This window comes from Mesoplodon densirostris, chromosome X (assembly GCF_025265405.1).
Source record: "Mesoplodon densirostris isolate mMesDen1 chromosome X, mMesDen1 primary haplotype, whole genome shotgun sequence".
Classification (NCBI taxonomy): domain Eukaryota; kingdom Metazoa; phylum Chordata; class Mammalia; order Artiodactyla; family Ziphiidae; genus Mesoplodon; species Mesoplodon densirostris.
Genome location: NC_082681.1, coordinates 122,598,432 through 122,612,931, shown reverse-complemented (window position 1 = coordinate 122,612,931; position 14,500 = coordinate 122,598,432). Strand labels below are relative to the sequence as shown.

Here is a 14,500-nt window from a genome sequence, read left to right as displayed (position 1 = left end):
ACGCGTAATTTTAAAAAAAGAATAGCAAGAAAGGCAGAACTGTCATTACTGAAGAACATTTCCAAGCAGTGTTATTGAGAAAAATTAAATATGAGTCTATGAACTATTGTTATAATACAACTGCTTGTCATAGGAAGTTGTACTCCATAAATGTTATACATCTTATAATACTCCTTCCCCAAAATAGAAATATGAATAGCTCTGGGAGCATTAAAAATGCAGCAGCATCTGCAGTTGTTTTCGGGAAGAAAACCATCTCCAATAATTTCGCAAATCATATGATCAGAAGGAAGTATTCACTTTCCCTGCCTCAGTTTTCCCCTCCAAACCGACCCATTCACTTTTAGAGATGTCTGTCCTAAAGTCACCCTATAGGTACGTCATAAATGTTAATCTTCTAATTCTTCAAAGAAGAGGCTAACACCAAACTGTAATCACACTTTATAATGAACGACAAACGTATTAAAACTTTTTTAAAAAATCAAGACCTTAAACGGGAACCTGTAACTAAATACCTGTGCTGCCCTAACATTTGGGGTGGGGGGGCGAGGGGAAGGCGGCGCGAATTTTCAGCTCAGCCCTCAAAGCAACGTATAACCTCAAGACGCAAAATCTATTAAATTCGCCTGCTCGCTCTCCCCCTGGCGATTCACACTAGGGTGTAGCACAACCAATATCCAGGTGGAAAAAGCGAGAACGGTATCTCAAAGTGAAGGCAAGAGTGGTCCTTTGACCCAGTCATGCCGCGAGAGCACGGCGGCCGCCTCTCCGCTCCTGGGGAGAGCTGGAGCCCGGATCTCCGGCCCCCACTCCCACCCGCACCCCACCCCCAGGGCGGGCCACGCATTCCCGCCCCGCTTCTCCCCCGAAGGCGAGCCACCGGCGCTGCCCCCTACCCAACCGCCTGGAGCCCCGAGCCGCGAGTCCAACGGACACCTGGCACCGGGACCCGAGCCCGCGCTCGGCTACAGGCGCATCCTTCCGCACTGACGTTTACCTCCAAACTCCTAAAGTTATCTCACAAGTCCCCGGAAGGCTCCCGGGCGAGTTTCAGTCCAGACCACGCAAAGTCATCCCTACTCCTCAGCCCCGCCGCCCACCCGCGCGGTCCCGGGACCCCAGCCCGGCCCCATCCACGGCCGGAGGATGCTCTGGAGGGTGCTGTCCGCGATTCGGGTCAGGGGACGACTGGGGAAGAGAGGCCCGGCGCCCAAACGCCGCGGGCGGGATGGGCTGGTGTCCGGCGAACGGGCCCCGGGTGAGTGAGGGGCGTCGCGGAGAGCGCTACGTGGGGCAGGGGAGCCCCGGCCTTGGGGGTGAGGCCGCCGAGGGGCAGCGGAGCTCTGGCCTCGAGGGTGAGGCCGCCGAGAGTGGGTGACCGGAGTGCGGGGCCGAGCTGGGGCCGGACCCCGCCGGGCGGTGAGGGGGCGTTCCGCACGGGGGACGCCCCGCCGAGGACTCCCACCCGCCCGCGGACAACGGCCAGAGCCCAGACGCCACAGCTGCGCCTCTCCGGTACTCACGGGGCCTGGAGTCGCCACGCACCTCGAGTCTCGTCGGCGAAAAGAGCGAAATTCTGTCACACTGGTCCAGAGAGCCGGTACCGGTCTTCACACCGCCGCCGCCATGTTTGAGAAGCCGCGCGCGGAGCCGCGCATGCCCCGCAACCGCCACCGCTGCCCCGCCCCCCGCCCCGCTGCCCGCGTGCCCTGGGGTTGCCGCAAGCTTGCCCTCTGACCTCGGCCGCGTGCGGGGCCCGAGCCCGGGGCTCAGCAGGAAGCCCGCGCGGGCGGTGGCGAGCGATGAGACTCTGCGGCTCGGGGAAAGTCCTTGGCAGTTCTCCCTCATCCTCCCCCCGCCCCAATCTGCCCTCCCGCCAAAAAAAAAAAAAAAAAAAAAGCCAGTCGCAGCCCATGCACCCAAGACCGTGGTGGGCCCCCAATTGGGAACCCAGGGTCCGCGTCAAGTTTCATCCAAGGGGAACTCGCTCCCCTTGGCCATCGACTTCGACTCTCGGCCACCGCCCACCCTCGCCACGCACCGAAAAGACAGGCGCTTCCCTAAGAACTCAAGCAAGTTCGATGAGCAAGGAAAAGGCAGCTCATTAGAGCAGCTTGAGAAAAGCCACTCCTTCGCGGGTTGCAGCATAGTCCTTGAAACAGCTTTTCTTTTTTTCCCATGGGTTTTTGCCACGCATTCCCCTCCAGCTCCACATTCCGGATTTAGTTGTTCCTCTAAACCCTGGTTTGAGCTAACGAGAACTAGATTAACCTGGAGAGTAAAATAATTTGCTCACAGGTTTCAGGGTGCTCGGGAGCGTCTTCGAGAGTGCATTTTGGGGTCTCCTCTGCCCTATCCCCCTCGCCCCGGACCTAGCGGTTGCGCAGGTGGAGGTCGCACCAAGGGGGAGGGGGCGGGCGTAAAAAAAGCTCCAAAAGGAATCCCTCCGCACAAAATGTAGCAAACAGAAATCCAGAGAAAAACATCCCATTCTTCATTGTTAGGTTGGGTATAGGCAGATTTAAAACTTTTGTTTGAAAAATAATACAACATGCTGTTTTAGCCAAAAGTAAACCATTGGCAGACCTTCTCTCTCTCTACAACTCTTTTCAAAAGTCGGATGGAGGTTTTGCATCCGTGATCTGCTTAACTTAGTATATAGGACATGAGTATTTTTTAAATCATAACTCGGAAATCGTAACCTAAAATTTTAAAAAACCCGCGGAATATAGCCATTTTCTATAATGCAGAATAAAATTATTTTCATACGACACAACTTTTGCAATGCTAAACAAGGGCCAAGTTAAAGTATTTTCTACTGTATCTGAACACTGGCGAATGGCACAGGATCAAATTGCTCTAGTTGTTCTTGCATCCTTTAAAAATGAATAAGTAAATGTTAATGCAAAATTCAAGAAAACTTGAAGGCAAAAATAGAAAAACTAGCCCACTGATGTGCAAATATTAAAGAGAGATTTGGTCCATCAGTTGTATAACATATATCACATAGGAGGGAATGTTGAAATGGTCTAAGATGAAGGTTCGAAAATGTTTTTAAGAGCCAGAAAGGTACGTTTAACAGAAAGAAATTAAACAGGCTTAAGTTTAATCCTAGCAAACCCTTAGTATGGGCTACAGCGGGGGGTGGGGGGGGAAGTCAAATTTTTAATTATTGGCCATTGTCTTTCTAATCTGGATGCAATGGAAATATTTGAAAGTCATCTCTACATTCTATGAAAGATTTGAGTTATCATTTATGCCTCTTTTACATGTATGGACCCTTTCTTAAGTTGTAGAAATACTACTCTGATTGTAAATTGCCTGTCTCAGGGATGACTTGTCTACTTCCCATATTTCTTTCCCATATTTCCCATGAAATTACTGAAGCCCTTATTCTAAAAATGTAATTCACATTATCTATATTGAACATCTCCTCAATGACTCTGTTCACCTAAGCATTTACAGAAGTGTCTCCTTGTTATATTAAATGAGTTATTGATAATGATAAGAGCTACCATCTGTTGAGCACCCACCATGTGCTGAGAATCATGCTAGCCTCTTTAGTTACATAATTTTCAAGATTCGTAATCTTTCAGAGTTCTTATGAGGTAGGTACCCTTATTCCCATTTTACAGACGAGGAAATTGAATATTACACAGCAAATAAGTGGCAGAATCAGCTTCTGAACATATACTTGAAACTCTCTTAACTATCCCTTCCATCTTTGTCATCAGTCATATGCTTTCCCTCATAGATTATGTATATAAACATTCAATAAGAATTCTTTTATTTACTTATACCTTGCTTTTTCCCCCTTTGCCAAAATAAACTCAAGACTGCTTTTTTCTTTTTTTTTTTTTTTTTTTTAGCGGTACGCGGGCCTCTCACCGCTGTGGCCTCTCCCGTTGCGGAGCACAGGCTCTGGACGCGCAGTCTCAGCAGCCATGACTCGCAGGCCCAGCCGCCCCGCGGCATGTGGGATCCTCCCGGACCGGGGCACGAACCCGTGTCCCCGGCATTGGCAGGCGGACTCTCAACCACTGCGACACCAGGGAACCCCAAAACTGCTTTTTAATGATGTTTGCATAGGTCGAAACATCACTGTTTCTTTTACATTACATGGAAGCATCTTGCACACAGTAGCAACTTGGTAAATACCAAGTTGAATGAGTGAATAGATGAATGGATGAATGAATTCCTACTATTATGATGTTTAATTAATTTTGCCTAGATAACATGAAAATGAGGAGACTGGGCTTCCCTGGTGGCACAGTGGTTGGGAATCTGCCTGCCAATGCAGGAGACAGGGGTTCGAGCCTTGGTCCGGGAAGATTCCACATGCCGCGGAGCAGCTAAGCCCGCGTGCCACAACTACTGAAGCCAGCGCGCCTAGAGCCCGTGCTCCGCAACAAGAGAAGCCACCGCAATGAGAGGCCCACGCACTGCAACGAAGAGTAGCCCCTGCTTGCCACAACTAGGGAAAGCCTGCACGCAGCAACGAAGACCCAACGCAGCCAAAAATAAATAAATAAATAAACTTACTTAAAAAAAAAAAAAAGAAAAATCCTGGTTTCCCAAAACACAAAACACACGTTACAGAAACTCAAAAACAAAGGCTTACCCTTTAAAAATATTTAAATTTATTTATTTGAAATAACAGGGTAAGTTAAGAATGCTTTGGAATCCACACAATCTCTCATCAAGATTTAGGAAGGATTTTTAAAAGTGGAGAACAATAGCAACAGCAATGTTGAGTTAATGAGCAAACTGATGGAAAGAATAAAAAGCAATACTATGGACACTTGGGCATTCAAAGGCTTGAATTCAGAAAGACATAACCACAATTCAAACATTCTAGACAGGTTTTATAGCAGTATCTCTATTCCAAAGGTACCCGATTTCCGAACAGGGTCTATCATGAGGGTATTAGAGAAAGCGTGGGGAGTCAGGGGACGTGGGTTAAACTTGCCTCTGCTCCTTTCTGGAAGTGTGACTGATTTAAAGTGCACCAGACTCTAAAGTGAATAGGAAACAACCCCACCAGCCGGCCATAAGCCCCTCTCGGGCTGGTCTAAAGCCAGTATCTGGCATTGTAATCCATCTGCACGATACCCTGGAGACATTCAGTCCTCATTCAGGAAGGAAGTATTTACTGAGCCTACTACATGCAGGTCATGTGCTAGATGCATACAATCTGCAGACAAATAAAGAAGCGATCTTAATGTTAAGAGCTATCAGTGAAGTTAACACACCAATTATAGGCACCAATAGGTATTTATTCACTTGTTAAGCACATGGACTCTTACCTGTGTTTATGTAAATGAATAAAAATAACCCTTCATACAAAATCCTGTAAACTTTGAATATAGGACACAGTGAAATCAGACAAGCCAACATGAAATTCACTCAGAGAATATTTTCCTCCTTTTCTTAAAGAAGTTCTTTAGCTCCTAGCTTTTGGAAATTTCCACCAAACTCTCCTTCACACATTCCCAGCAAGTTGTCTTTCCAAGCCATGCCTCTAGGCATCTAGAGGGAGGGAGCCAGTCAACCACAAGGTTTAAAGCCCACGGTCCTGCAGGCCTCTAACAGCATAGCACTCTCAATGGCCTCTCTTCTCCCCTCTAGTGCTGGGGACCTCAACCCAGGTGCTTGAGAAAAGAAGATGGAAATTTGTGGTTTTGTGGGTTGCTTTGTGTAAACCCACAGTGTGCAAACCTTTTTTATTATATAGTGTAGGCTAGGAAAGGGGAAAAAAAAATACCAAGCCTAAGTCCACGAACTTCCAAAGCACGACACCACACGTTAAAGGTTTAGTATCATGAACAATCAGGTCCTTGTCGTCTACCCATTTGCTAGCAAGTTTCCACAAATAACAGGCAAGCTCAAAACTTTCATAAAACGTTTTGGCAGTGCAGGATGGGCCAGCTTTTTGGCCGTCTCTCTAAGGAAATGACTGCAAATGTTTTTTGGTGTGAACAACCTTAAGTATTTTAAATCCTTGGTAAATAGAGTTGCCAACAGTCCCAAATATGTTTTACTATTTCTGAATTGGACATTCAGGATTATTTTAAGGGGATATTTTTCAACAACAAATATTTCAATAAATGAGTTATCCTAATTCTCTTTCTCAAATGTTAGTGACTTTGGAAAACTTTGTAAATGAGAAACAAACTTTAGTAGCCAAATTGCAGAGGATGACATAAATAATTTCCTAGAAAGCATACTTAAAGAGAACATGATTCTATTGAGGCTTCCAAAAATAATATACACCCGCAGTTTTTACCACATGAGAATGCTGATTTCTAAATCAAAGGTTTGACACACCAGTATAACTTACTAACCTGAAATGATTCTAGAGTTCTTTCTGCAGGTTATCCTGAAGGACGTTTGTTCTAAATCTGGTTTCCAATATGGTAGTCACTAGCCACATGTAGCTATTTTTAAAATTTTTTCTTTTATATTGGAACATAGTCAATTAACAATGTTGTGTTAGTTTCAGGTGTACCACAAAGTGATTCAGTTATACATACACATGTATCTATTCTTTTTCAAATCACGTGTAGCTATTTTGAATTAAACTAATTAAAATGAAATAAAATTTAAAATTCAGTCCCTCAGTCACACTAGCCTCCTTTCAAGTGCTGTATAACTACATGTGGCTAGCGGATGTCATATTGGATAGTGCAGAACATTTCCATCTCAAAGAAAATTCTATTGAACTGAATTGTTCTAAATCCTTATTACTCAAAAGGTGGGCCAGCAGCTTCAGCATGTGAGAGCTTGTTTGTCTTTTTCTTTTTTTCAATTTTTTGGCTGCGCCGCGCAGCATGTGGGATCTTAGTTCCTCAACCAGGGATCAAACCAGCGCCCCCTGCATTGGAAGCGCGAAGTCTTAACCACTGGACAGCCAGGGTATTCTGAGAACTTGTTGAAAAGACAGAATCCATGCCCCACACCAAATGCACTGAATCAGAATCTCCATTTTTTTTTAATTATTTTATTTATTTATTTTTGGTTGTTTTGGGTCTTCGGTGCTGCGCGCGGGCTTTCTCTAGTTGTGGTGAGCGGGGGCTACTCTTCGTTGCGGTGCGCGGGCTTCTCATTGTGGTGGCTTCTCTTGTTGCCGAGCACGGGCTCTAGGCATGCGGGCTTCAGTAGTTGTGGCTTGAGGGCTCTAGAGCTCAGGCTCGGTAGTTGTGGCGCACTGGCTTAGTTGCTCCGCGGCATGTGGGATCTTCCTGGACCAGGGATTGAACCCCTGTCCCCTGCATTGGCAGGCAGATTCTTAACCACTGCTCCATCAGGGAAGTCCTGGGAGTGCAGAGTCAACCACTGGACCACCAGGGAAGTCCCAAGAATCTTCATTTTTAACAAGTCGCCCAGGCAATTTGTGTACATAGTTTGAGGAGCATTGATCTAAATCAGTGCTTCCCAGACCTGGCTTGGTCATGAGAATCACCTAGTGCACTCATGAATCATTCAGGGTCCAGGGCCTTGCTCTAGATCTACTAAATTTGACTCTTCAGAACAGGTGCTTGGGAATCTGTATGTTTAATAAGCACTCTAAGTAATTCTTATTACTCTGGAATTGGGCACTGGTATTTTTTCAGAACTCCCCAGGATTCTGATGGGCAGCCCAGGTTAAGCCCCACTGTTATAAATTATTAGATCTCAAAACTACTTCCGGTCTTAAAATTGGGTATTAGATTTTTAAATAGATGAAAAATGAAATGACATTAAAAGTAAATCTAGGGACTTCCCTGGTGGCGCAGTGGTTAAGAATCCACCTGCCAATACAGGGGACACGGGTTCGAGCCCTGGTCCGGGAAGATCCCACATACCGCGGAGCAACTAAGCCCGTGCGCCACAACTACTCAAGCCCTTGCACTCTAGAGCCCTTGCTCCGCAACAAGAGAAGCTACCGTAATGAGAAGCCCCTGCTAGCCACAACTAGAGAATGACCACATGCAGCAACGAAGACCCAACACAGCCAAAAAGAAACTAATCAATTAATTAATTTTTAAAAAGTAAATGTAACAGTCTATGCAGTTTAGAAACACAGCTAAAGAGCTTGTTCTGTATTCCATGAGCTAAAACAGGAAGCACTGATACAAAGTTTTGGCTACTTTGCCAATTTCTATGTTATATAATCAGAATTCTATATGGTACTTTTTTGGTTTTGTTATGTTTTGTCTATTTTTTTATGTCTTGGATTTCTAAATAAAATGATTAGCTCAAGGATAAAAATAAGATTTTCTAATTTTTGGAGCCTATAACTCCTACCACAAAATATACACTTGTTGACTCAAATTACTGATAATGAGACCCAGATAAAACAAAGCCACAGTGTTTTAACAGCAACAGCAGCAGATAAGAAAGCCCCAGACAAAAGACTATTCACCCATGAAGAAATAACAGTCCTAAAGAGATAAGTGGGTAACAAAAACAGAAGTGTCCAAACATGCTATTAATAAGGAAAACATGATAGGGAAGTGTCCAGAATCAGAAAACAAAAGGTTGTTGTTTCTAACATATTAATTTTATTATTATGTTTTATAACTTAACTTTTATAGCCCTAGATGCCTAGAGTAGAAAATAAGAAAGACTTAAAATTAATTAGTTAACTGTCCAACTTAAGAAGTTAAAAAAAGAAAGAATAAACCCAAGGAAAGTAGAAGGAAAGAAAAAATAAAAACAAGTGAGAATATCAATGAAATGAAAAACAAAGTATAGAGGCTAGCAAAGCTGAAACTTGCTTCTTAAAACAACAACAACATCAGAAGTGATTCATATAGTCAATCAGTTTTCCCCAGATTAATCTGTAGATTCAGTGCAATTCCAGTCAAAATTCCAATGGGTTTTTTTCAAGAATTCCGATAAGCTGGTTATAAACTTTCTATCAAGGTTTCTCACCCTTGACAGTGTTGACATTTGGGGCTGAATAACTTTTGTCCTGGGAAGTTGTCCTGTGTGCATTGTAGGATGTTTTGTAGTATCCCCGGCCTCTACTTACTATATACTAGTAGAAACCTACCCCCTACCCCATTGCAAGTTGTGACAAGCAAAATGACTACACGGGCTTCCCTCATGGCACAGTGGTTGAGAGTCCGCCTGCTGATGCAGGGGACACGGGTTCATGCCCCGGTCCAGGAAGATCCCACATGCTACGGAGCGGCTGGGCCCGTGAGCCATGGCCACTGAGCCTGTGCGTCCAGAGCCTGTGCTCCCCAACAGGAGAGGCCACAACAGTGAGAGGCCCACGTACCTCAAAAAAAAAAAAAAAAATGACTACAGACATTGCCAAGGCGGTGGCAGGGGTGGGGGTGGGGGTGATAAAATCACTTCCAGAAGAGAACGACAGCTTTATAGCTTTAAAGGGAAAGGGCCAAAAATAGCCAGAATACTTCTACAGTAGAACAGACCTGGTCTCCCAGATCTCAGAACTAATTATGAAGCTATAGTAATTAGGACAACTATATGGTCCTAGAATAGACCATCAAACCCAGATATAGTACTTCTTCCAAATTACAAACTAGGAGAAGATATTTTCAGTCCACACAACTAGAATATATAAAGAACTCCTACAAATAAATAAGAAAAGCACAAGCAAGCAAATAGAAAAATGGGCAAAAGGCATTGTTATGGACTGAATGTTTGCGTCCCCCCAAAATCCATATGTTGAAATCCTAACCCTCAATGTGACAGTATTGGGAGGTGGAGCTTTTAGGAGGTGATTAGGTCATGAGGGTGGAGCCCTCATAAATGAGGTTAGTGCCTTTATAAAAGATACCCCAGAGGGCTCCCATGCGGGGACACAACAAGAAGATGATCATGTATGAATGTGGAAGTGGGTTCTCACCAGACACCAAATTGGCCAGTGCTTTGATCTTGGACTTCCTAGCCTCCAGATCTGTGAGAAATAAATTTCTGTTGTTTATAAGCCACCCAGTCCATGGTATCTGTTATAGCAGCCCAAAAGGACTAAGACAGGCAAGAACATACATTTCACAGAAGACAAAACACATATGACCAATTAGCATGTGAAAAGCTGTTAAATATCAATAATGATCAGGGAAATTCAAATCAAGACCAAAATAAGATGCTATTTTCCACATATTAATTGGCAAAAATTTTAAAGTCTAACAATATCAAGTGTTGAAAACGATATAGTTCAAAAGAATTGTTGCTGTTAGGTGTGTATATTGATATAATCATTTTAGAAAATAGTTTCACCTTATATCATGAAGTTGAACAGTCACATGCTCTATGATACAGTAATTCTATTCCTAAATTTATCCCAGAGAAACTCTTACACGTGTATACTTGGAGACGTATATGATCATAGTAGCATTGTTCACAATAGCAAAAATCTGAAAACAACTCAAAAATGCATCAGTAGAAGACTGGATTGATCAACTGTAATATATTCATACAATAGAATATTATAGCCAGTCAGAATGAATAAGCTATAGCAACACATACCAACAAGGACAAATCTTAGCAACATAATATTAAGTGAAAAGAGCAAGTGCAAATATTTCATACAACTTGATACCCTTTTTAAAAGTTAAAAACACCTAAAATTAAAAATGGACTTTTAGGTCTGAATATAGATGAGATCAAGGAAAGCCAGAGGAAGATCTAAATAGACATTTCTCCAAAGAAGATATACAGATGGCCAAAAAGCACATGAAAAGATGCTCAACATCACTAATTATTAGAGAAATGCAAATCAAAACCACAATGAGGTATCACCTCACACTGGTCAGAATGGCCATCATCAAAAAACCTACAAAAAATAAATGCTGGGGACTTCCCTGGTGGTGCAGTGGTTAAGAATCCGCCTGCCAATGCAGGGGTCACGGATTCGAGCCCTGGTCCGGGAAGATCCCACATTCAGTGGAGCAACTAAGCCCGCACGCCTACAGCCCGTGCTCCACAACACGAGAAGCCACTGCAGTGAGAAGCCCACGCACCACAACGAAAACTAGCTCCCACTCACCGCAACTAGAGAAAGCCCACGCGCAGCAATGAAGACACAATGCAGCCATAAATAAATAAACAAACAAATAAATAAGTAAAATTATTTTAAAAAATAAATCAATGCTGGAGAGGGTGTGGAGAAAAGGGAACCCTGCTACACTGTTGGTGGGAATGTAAATTGGTGCAGCCACTATGGAGAACAGTATGGAGGTTCCTTAAAAAACTAAAAATAGAACTACCATATGACCCAGCAATCCCACTACTGGGCATATACCCTGAGAAAACCGTAATCCGAAAAAATACATGCACCCCAGTGTTCACTGTAGCAGTAATTACAGTAGCCAGGACATGGAAGCAACCTAAATGTCCATCGACAGAGGAATGGATAAAGAAGATGTGGAACATATATATACCATGGACTATCACTCAGCCATAAAAAAAGAACAAAATAATGCCATTTTCAGCAACATGGATGGACATAGAGATTATCATACTGAGTGAAGTAAGTCAGACACAGAAAGACAAATATCATATGATAATCGTTTATATGTGGAATTTTTTAAAAAGGGTAAAAATGAACTTATTTACGAAACAGAAGTAGAGTCATGGATGTAGAAAACAAACTTATGGTTACCAGGGGGTAAGGGGGGGGCAGGGATAAATTGACATATACACACTACCATATATTAAATACATAAGTAATAAGAACCTGCTGTATAGCACAGGGAACTCTACTCAATACTCCGTAATGGCCTATATGGGAAAAGAATCTAAAAAAAAAAAAAAGAGTGGATACATGTATATGTATAACTGATTCACTTTGCTGTACACCTGAAACTAACACAACACTGTAAATCAACTATAGTCCAATAAAAATTTAAAAAAAAAAAAAGGAAAGCAAAAGAATGACTAACAAAGGATTCAGATGCTTAGCTCAGCTCAGGAGAAGCAGAGTGATGAAACAGCTGAAGACCACATAGCTGGATGTATGTTGTTGTACAAGTCCTAGCTTTCATATTAGATGGTAGGTTCACTGCTGCTTACTTAATTGTAAATTTTATTAGATAGATGGATGGATAGACAGATAGACATAGTAGTTAGAAAGTGTCATGAATGGAATAATGATGAGAGTAGTCCTGAACCAAGGATTAAAATTAATCCAAATCTGTGTATCTACGGTCCATTAAAAACATGTCACATATAAAATATTTCGTAATTAAAGAAAACAGAAAAATAAGAAAGCACACACTCACTTGAATCTGTGCATGTATTTCTGAAAAACTGTACACAACATTTTTTTTTTGCCAGTGGAACGGAATCAAATTCCAAATGTCTTACTGGACCTTGTCTTTTGTTGCTATTTTTGTTTTTATGAGCAACCCTATAACAAATCTTTCTGTAAGGTAAATAACCACTGTGCTGTGCATATAGTTATCTCCTAATTTACATATTTAGTAAGTTTGCGCTTTCAGCCACGCTCTGACCTCTCTATCTCTGTCTGTCTGTCTGTCTCTCTCTCTCTATATATATATATACATATAAATCCTCTACATATTTAATCTCCTCATACAAATAGCTACCCAGGGGACCTCCCACAACTTTCCTCTCCCAACTTTAACAGGTAAGGTTTCCATCCCCTCAACCCAGCTTACCCTTCTCCAGCCTAGCATCTCTCTCACACTTCACTGGTCCTGGCTTCTCATCGCATCTCATTGCCTCTGCAGGTCTATGCTTTTTTGTGTGTGTGTGTGGTACGCGAGCCTCTCACTGTTGTGGCCTCTCCCGTTGCGGAGCACAGGCTCCGGACGCGCAGGCTCAGCGGCCATGGCTCACGGGCCCAGCCGCTCTGCGGCATGTGGGTTTCTTCCCGGACCAGGGCACGAACCCGTGTCCCCTGCATCGGCAGGTGGACTCTCAACCACTGCGCCACCAGGGAAGCCCGGTCTATGCTTTTTGAATGCACAGCTCCTTCTCCATCCCCAACAACCACACCCCAGTCCCTATTTCTTCACTCGAGACCAGGCCTATTCCTTTCTTCACTCAACAAATATTTACAAATATACTTTCACTATATTCAATGCACTGAATTAGGTACAATGGGAGATATAATAAGGTGAACCAAAGAATCCCTGCCTCAGGAACATGCAGACCAGTGGAGGAGATGACATACATACAGCAGAAATAATTACAAGGGAGAAAGTAATGTGTCAAGTCTTGGACACACCTATAAAATCAACACTGATCCAGATCCCAGGATGAATGTGACCTAAGGCAGGAAGCATTTAACAGTCTCCAGCCACCTGCAAGGCTGGACATAGGCATTCAGCTGCCTTTTCGCATTATTTGGTTCTGACTTTGTCACTGCACCCTAGGTCCTGTTCTGGAAACTTGCTTAACATCTCAGTCCCCTACCAGGGGCTCCACACCTTATCATTAAATTCTACCTTGGCCTCCGCCCCTCGTTTTTGGTTCTAGTAACTTTTACAGTATGATATCTTTTCATTAGCCTGGGGTCCATGCAAGAACTGGGGAACTGCCCCTAACCTGCAGCTACTAGATGGGATATAGAGAAAGGTGGGATCAAAATCAGAATCAGGGTCCAGTCAGGAAACGGAAACCACACCAAGGATTTGAACAGAGAAAACTGAATATAAACAATTGTTAACTTGGCAAAGGGTGATTAACTACTGAATAATAGAGAACTGAAAGGTGTAACAGAAATAACACTGCGGGGATTCCCTAGTGGCGCAGTGGTTAAGAATCTGCCTGCCAATGCAGGGGACACAGGTTCGAGCCCTGGTCCAGGAAGATCCCACATGCTGCAGAACAACTAAGCCCGTGCACCGTAACTACTGAGCCTGAGCTCTAGAGCCTGTGAGCCACAGCTGCTGAAGACTGCGCACCTAGAGCCCGTGCTCCGCAACGAGAGAAGCCACCGCATATGCGAAGCTCGCGCACTGCAACGACGAGTAGCCCCCGCTCGCCGCAGTTAGAGAAAGCCCGCGCACAGCAACGAAGACCCAACGCAGCCAAAAATAATTAAATAAATTTTAAAAAAGAAAGAAAGAAATAACACTGTGGAAAGAGGCTGCCACTTCCAGGGCTGAGGGAAAAGTAAACAAAGAAGGAACTTAGAAATTCAAGGAGATCCACCCCCCTCCACTCCCACTCCCCCAGATCAGACCTCTAGGTGATAGTGCGACTGCTGCAGGAACACATCATCCACCGCCAGCCAGAGGGAGGAAGAAACCCACTGGAGGCCGCTAGGCAGAACTGTAAGAGCAGCCCCCTGCCGAGAGAACGCCACAGCGACCACGTGCTCACAGCAGTGGGAAGAAACAAATAAGCAAACCGGAAGCAGAAAAGTCCTCTGGAGCCCCCTATTGGCAGAGCCTAACATGGAGCCAGCTGCCAAAGGAGAAAACAGGGTTTGCAGAGACCAGCTCCCGTACTATTGTACAAAGTAGGAAAAAGAAGGTTGGGTTTGGAGCCAAGAATCAATAAATTAGTAACT

General features: G+C 43.9%; 1 protein-coding gene across 4 annotated transcripts in view; it reads right to left on the bottom strand.

Annotated features, from left to right (window-relative positions):
- The window catches only part of SCML2 (Scm polycomb group protein like 2), a 102,543-nt gene extending 88,275 nt beyond the window's left edge, over positions 1–14,268 (bottom strand). For 2 of the 4 annotated variants that reach the window (XM_060086637.1, XM_060086638.1), the window contains exon 1: positions 1,524–1,634. The gene's annotated coding sequence lies outside the window, so the exon portion shown is untranslated. Of the gene's footprint in view, positions 1–1,523; positions 1,655–14,170 lie in introns of those variants that run through there. The other 2 variants (XM_060086642.1, XM_060086641.1) reach the window with 2 other exon arrangements.
- Between the last annotated feature and the right edge of the window lie 232 nt (positions 14,269–14,500).